This window comes from Pteropus alecto, unplaced genomic scaffold (genome assembly GCF_000325575.1).
Source record: "Pteropus alecto unplaced genomic scaffold, ASM32557v1 scaffold86, whole genome shotgun sequence".
Taxonomy (NCBI): domain Eukaryota; kingdom Metazoa; phylum Chordata; class Mammalia; order Chiroptera; family Pteropodidae; genus Pteropus; species Pteropus alecto.
Window position 1 is genome coordinate 34240834 of NW_006442109.1, and position 6630 is coordinate 34247463.

The following is a 6630-nucleotide window of genomic DNA, read 5'->3' on the forward strand; positions in this document are numbered from 1 at the left end:
TTCTATGTCTTGATATTATGGTGGTGGCCACAAACTACACATTTATAAAGACTGCATGCCTAAAAAGAGTGTACATAAATTATGTCTCGAAAACATAAATTTAAGTAGCTGAATGAATCTGTCAATGCTGAAGCAATAATGATGAATAAATCATAGCCCAAACTCTTAACCAATTTACAACATAATGGAGGGTGGGGCAGCAGTAAAGATGAGATAAACACATTGTATTGGTTTCCTAGAGCTATTTTAACTAAGTACCACAAACTGGGAGGAACCTAAAACAACGGATATTCTCACACAGTTCTGGAAGCTAAAAGTTGGATACTAAGGTGTTGGCATGTCTCTCTCTCTCTGAGCTCTAGGAGAGGATCCTTCCTTGCCTCTTCCTAACTTCTGATGTTACTGGCAATCCTTGGTGCTCCTAAGCATGTAGCTGAATCACTCCAATCTCTGCCTCTGTGGGCAGAGGGCACTCTTCCACTGTATCCAAATTCCACTGTATCCATATTCCACTGTCTCTCCTCTGTATCCAAATTTCCCTCTTTTTTTTTTTTTAGTAACTTTATTTTTCAATTACAGTTGACATACCCAAAGAGGCCCACACCAGACATATCATAATTAAAATGCCAAAGGTTAAAAATGAAGAGAATCTTAAAAACAGCAAGAGAAAAGCAGTTAGTAACCTACAAGGGAACTCCCATAAGACCATCAGATGATTTCTCAATAGGAACTTTGAAGGCCAGAAGGGATTGCCATGAAATATCCAAAGTCATGAAAAATGAGGACTTACAACCAAGATTACTCTACCCAGCAAAGCTATCATTTAGAATTGAAGGGCAGATAAAGAGCTTTCCAGACAAGAAAAACCTAAGGGAGTTCGTCACCACAAAACAATTAAATATTAAAGGGACTTCTTTAAGAAAAAGGAAAAAAGATAAAAAATATGAATAAAATGCCAATAACTATATCAACAATTACATTAAACATAAATGGATTAAATGTTCCAATCAAAAGACACAAGGTAGCTGAATGGTTAAGAAAACAAGACCCTGACATATGCTGCCTATAAGAGACTCACTTCAGGTCCCTCTTCAAGAACACCAGTCACTGAATTACTGCCTAAGCTCATCCAGTGTCACCTCGCCTTGAGTATTTTGATAAAGACCTTATTTCCAAATAAGGTCATATTCACAAGTATTGGGGGTTAAGGCTTGAACATACCTTTTGAAGGGACACAGTTCATTCCATGACACATACAAATAGCTATGAAACAAGGCAAAAATATGACAAACACAAAAAGAAGTAGAAGGGCTTTCGTTACGAAGCTCTAGGGGGCTTAAGAGAAGGCTTCATGGTGTTTAAAATATAGTATTTGAAACAGTCCTAGATAGAAGAGTATGATCTGGGCCAGGAGATACAAAGAAGAGTAGGACATTCTAAGTCAAGGGAAGAAAGGCTGTAATGTTTTAAGACAGAGGCAGGAAAGAATGATAGGAGGAAGGAGTCCAATTTGATGAAAGCATTAGCTCTAAGTATGATATACTGGAAAGGCAGGTAGGAAACAGGTCCAGGCAGCAGGTAGTCAAATACCTAAATGAGGGGCCTGTACTTCATTCGGTAGATATTTTGGACCCACCGAGGGAATAACAGTGGTTAAAAAAATAATCTTTTCTCATCCTTGCCCAGATAACACAGTAAAGAGGTTCACATATGACAGAGGACTTTCAAATGTAGTTCTTTGTACTGTTCACATCACCCAGGTAGCAATTACTGATGTCCAAACTGTGAATTTTCCCTACTGATCCAGCTAACATATAATATCAGAACTAGAAATAGCTAGAGGCCCAAACACTTTGCTACTATGTGTAATCTATTTCATTCTACTATTTCCCTCTTAAAAATATAACATTCATTCAAAAGTTTTTATATTCATAAAAGAGATTTTTTACTGTTAATTTGCAAGCTACAGCACAAAATTTTAGTAAGATTTCTAACTTGTAGAGAAACTATTCTCTCAGGTAATTCCTCTCTCCAAAAGACTGTTCTCAGAGTACAAACCGACTCATTCTTTTAGGTTATAAAGCTGAGGATCCTTGAACTATAGTTAGATTATTTTTTATATACAAGTACACAGAATAGAAAATGTAATTGACAGCAATTCTACTGAAATTCACAGTGAGAATGCCAAGGTCATAATTATCGCATGTATTCTTGTCCTAGTACTACATCTGTATTTAAGAACCCTTTCCCCCATCACCACATTTTCTTCTAAGCTCTTTTCTAAGACTATGCAATTGTAATTGCTCTATAGAAATGAGTCCTTGAAACCCACTGAGATCTAGGTCACCTCTCCCACAAAGCTACATTGTGTCTAAATGTCCTCAACTGTCTGAGATTACAACTGTAGTGTGGAAAAGTGGATAGAGTTTCAGGAAAATAAATTGTTTTCTTTTTAAACACAAAAAATCTGATTGCATAGCCAGATAAATCAATTAAAATATTTTTCTTCAACGACAACATAATTTCCTTAAGGTCTAAAACGTGACATTCAGTTATAGGTTAGAAGTTTAAATCAGATTCTATTTCTAACTCCTAATTGTTAAATTTCATAAATGGCAATACCAGTCAACTATTAATTATCAGTGACTAACTCATTGTTTTTTTCCTCAGCAATAACCATGAACTACCTCTCCTTCTTTTCTCACACAGAGTCGCTGGGTCAAGCTAAAAAGAAGAAAGTGATGAGACAAATGAGTTCGAATGCTGTCCCTCTAACCATATTTCAAAAGCAAAAACAAATTCTTTCCTGCCCTCAACTGAAGCTTGTTTCCTAAATTCTCACTTTTTTTTATTTGATAACAGCTTTATTGAGGTATAATTCACATACCATACAATTCACCCACTTAAACTGTATGTTTCAATGTTTAGTACAGATGCTCCTCAGCTTACAATGGGGTTATGTCCCAATAAACCCATTGTCAATCAAAAATATCATAAGTTGAAAATGCATTTAATACACCTAACTTACCTAACATCTATAGCTTAGCCTAGCCTACCTTAAATGTGCTCAGTAGCCTACAGTTGGGCAAAATCATCTAACAAAGCCTATTTTATAATAAATCTAACTTAGTATGCATATTGCTTTTGTATCATTGAAAAGCCAAAAAATCATAAGTTTATATATTCACACAGGCGTACAACCATCGCCACAATCAATTCTGGAACATTTCATGATCCCAAAAGAAAACCTGTACCAATCAGCAGCAGTCACTTGCCACTTCACTCCTACCCACTAAACCCTAGGTAACTACTAATCTACTTTTTGTCTCTATGGATTTGTGTAGTCTAGAGATTTCATGTAAATGAAATCAAACAATATGTGGTCTTCTGTGACTGGCTTCTTTAACCTAGCATCATGTTGTCAAGGTTCATCCAAGTCATAAATGTATCAGTACTTCACTTTTCTTTATTGCTGAATATTCCATTGTTTGAATATAACATTTTATCCATTCATCGGTTAATATCACTTTACTTTCTTTGAACCCAATTGTGCTTGCTTTTATACTTTAAGTAAAATAATTGATTTCTCCCTAATCTTATGTATTTATCTATAGCAGTCTCTCCTATAGTTTGATGATCAATTTGCCCCCCCCGCCCCGCAACCTCCCAGAATTGCTAAAGCAACTGTCACCCATTGGAGTCATTTATCATTCTGTTGGCCACCAGATTTTAATTCCCTTCCTTATGAAACAGTCCTCCTCCTATTATCAAAGCAGAAAATGTCAGGTATTCCCCCTTTCACTTCTCTTAATCTAGGACATAGACACATAAACAAGGCCATGTTGATTATAAATACTCATCCCTAGTTATTGAACCAAAAATTAATGACAAGAGTAAGGGACCATGCAGAATCCATTATCAGTGTTGGGTGGTGGCAACTACAACCAGTTTCTAAAATGACAAAGCAGTATCCAATGTTGATGATACTGACATGGATGGTACAAGTTGCAGTGTCCCTGTGTGTGGCAGCAGCAGCAAGCCCTCACTCAATCAGCTCTGCAATGTAATCCAAGGTCCTGTTCCTGGCCCTCTAGCCTCTCAACCTGGTTTTCAGGCCCTTCCAGAGAGGCTGTGAGCCACGCAATATACTTTCAATAAATTTTTTAAATTAGCTTAATTGTATCTTACAACTAAGACCCCAATTGATACAATATCTTGGTCTACTTAATTTTACACATTTTTAGCATTATATAATCACATGAACTATGTTTCCAGAAAGCAAAGATGGGATCCTATGTAAGGAGACATATTCAGGGAAAGTACATGTAATATTAATGCTTTGCATTGTATAGATCTTCGCTGATTCTAAAAGGATGAAAAACAGATGGCGCAGTATATATAAGAGAACGTGGGCTTTAAGGTCAGAAAGAACTGCTTTTCACTGCTTATTTGCTGTTAAACCTTGGGAGACTTAAACTTCTCACTGGAAAAAAATGAGAATAATAACACTCATAGGGTTACTTACAGGATGAGAAATAATATATATAAAACAGCTAGCCCGGTATCTGACATTTATTAGATAATAAACTTTCATAGTCCTACCCTCGCGATCTGCCCATTCCCTCAATGTCAAATCCAAATCAGTCTACTCCAGGAATTCTTTCTTCCGAATTGGAGAAAAGGAAAGCAAAACTCATTCCTGGACCCAATCCAACCAAATGCACTGACTCCAGTGAAACAACATGCTCCTTTGTGTTTAGTGTGCTAATTAGCATACTCTCTTTCCTATATTTCTAGTATGCTGTCATATTTCTAGATTTTCCAAGAACTGTTATACATGAATTACTGTTCACATATCCATGAAGGCATATATTTACGTCATTATATCTGATTTTATTAATGCCGCTCCCCTAACAAAAAGAAAATAAGGTCAAGCTTAAAGCCACTCGGAATAGGTCCAAGATCCCTTGCTTTCTTGACCACAGCTGGAATCAAATGCATCTGTGTGCCTATTTTCCTGTGTGTGCAATGGTGAGGCAGGTGAGGGATAGGCAAACACTGAAAAGGACATGGAACATGCACCAAAAGGTGGTAGAAGCCCTCTATGCCAATGTCTTACATAAAATATTAGAGATATCTGAGAGGCTTTAGAGATTATCAGAGTCAACTGCCTCATTTCACAGATATAAAAAATGTAGCCTAAATTGGTTAACTGACTTTCCTATGTCAGACAATTAGTTAAAGGCAGAGCAGGAATTAGGACAAAGTTCTTCTAGGTTAGAGTCAACAGTTTTTTTCACCAAATCATGAATGAAAAAAAAACTGATTATGGACTTGGAATGTCTTCCCAACTTGGCACCTGGACCATTGCTGGTCTAGTGCTGCAATATTCCACATATCACTAGGATATGCCCCTACTCACCCAACTCCAGTTCTCTGCTGACAGCTACTAGCATTAAGTTAACTCTCCTTACAGCTGAGACTTCTAATGATGGAACTGGAGCCTGTCACTTTCCTCTGCACTCACAGACTACTATGTCTCAAGGGCAGCCACCTAAGGCCAGCTATTACGACATCCTCTAGGAATTTTAAGTAGGGGTATCTCAGAGGAAAGCCTGGGGTACCAAGGTCAGTTATTTTGCTTCCGAACTTGATTATGCTTTTTAAATGAGATGTTATTTCCTAAGGGATACTGTCAACCTTCTGCTCCATATTTTCCCACATTAAAAATATATATATTTTGCTAAGCTCACCAAGAAGGAAGGAAATGGGACCTTGCTTTAGGCCAGCATGTTGTCAAAGTCCTCAGAATTTATCAAGCAGTTGCCTTGGAGGTACAGATTTCATGTCGCTATGTGTCTTTCATTCCCCTCACCTCACCATTCTGACAACCATACACAAGTTAAAATTCACCAGTTCATAAGAATCAAACAGAGAGAAAAGATTGTTTCCTGGCAGTCCTAATAATCCTTGAAAATAATAAAGCACTAGAAATATACCTGCTGCGCTGTCCTAAATGATAAAATTTCCAACACCCAAATAACATATGAAGCAAAGATTTAAACATAAAAAGAGGTGACAGTGCTAGAAGAAAACATGGGTAAATCTCATTATATTTTATAATGTTGGGAGTGAGGAAGATGTTTATAAACACAATACACACACAACTCCATTAAATATAAAGTATCTGTATAGCCAAAAACCATGAAGTTGAAAGACAAATAACAACGTAGGAGAAATACTTACAACCAACAGATAAAAGACTATGCTTCGTCTACTACAATGTATACCTTACGAATAAATTTTTAAAAATATTTGCAGTAAATAAAATATACATAACATAAATTTACCATTTTAATCATTTTAAGTCCATAGTTCAGTAGTATTAAGTAAATTCATTGTTATACAACCACCGCCACCATTCATCTCCAGAACTTTTTTTTATCTTCCCACACTGAAACTCTGTGCCCATTAAACAAAACTCTCATATACTCTCCTTCCCCAGCCCCTGGCAACCACCATTCCACTTTCTGTCTCTATGAATCTGACTACTCTAGGTACCTCATATACAAGGAATCATACATATATGTTCTTTTTTTGTGACTGACTTATTTCACTTGGTATAACATC

At 36.6% G+C, this 6630-nt stretch overlaps 1 protein-coding gene across 1 annotated transcript in view; it reads right to left on the reverse strand.

Annotated features, from left to right (window-relative positions):
- AVEN (apoptosis and caspase activation inhibitor) overlaps positions 1 to 6630 on the reverse strand; it is a gene marked incomplete at its 5' end in the record, with an annotated part of 139323 nt that overhangs the window by 38455 nt on the left and 94238 nt on the right. The window lies entirely within an intron of this gene.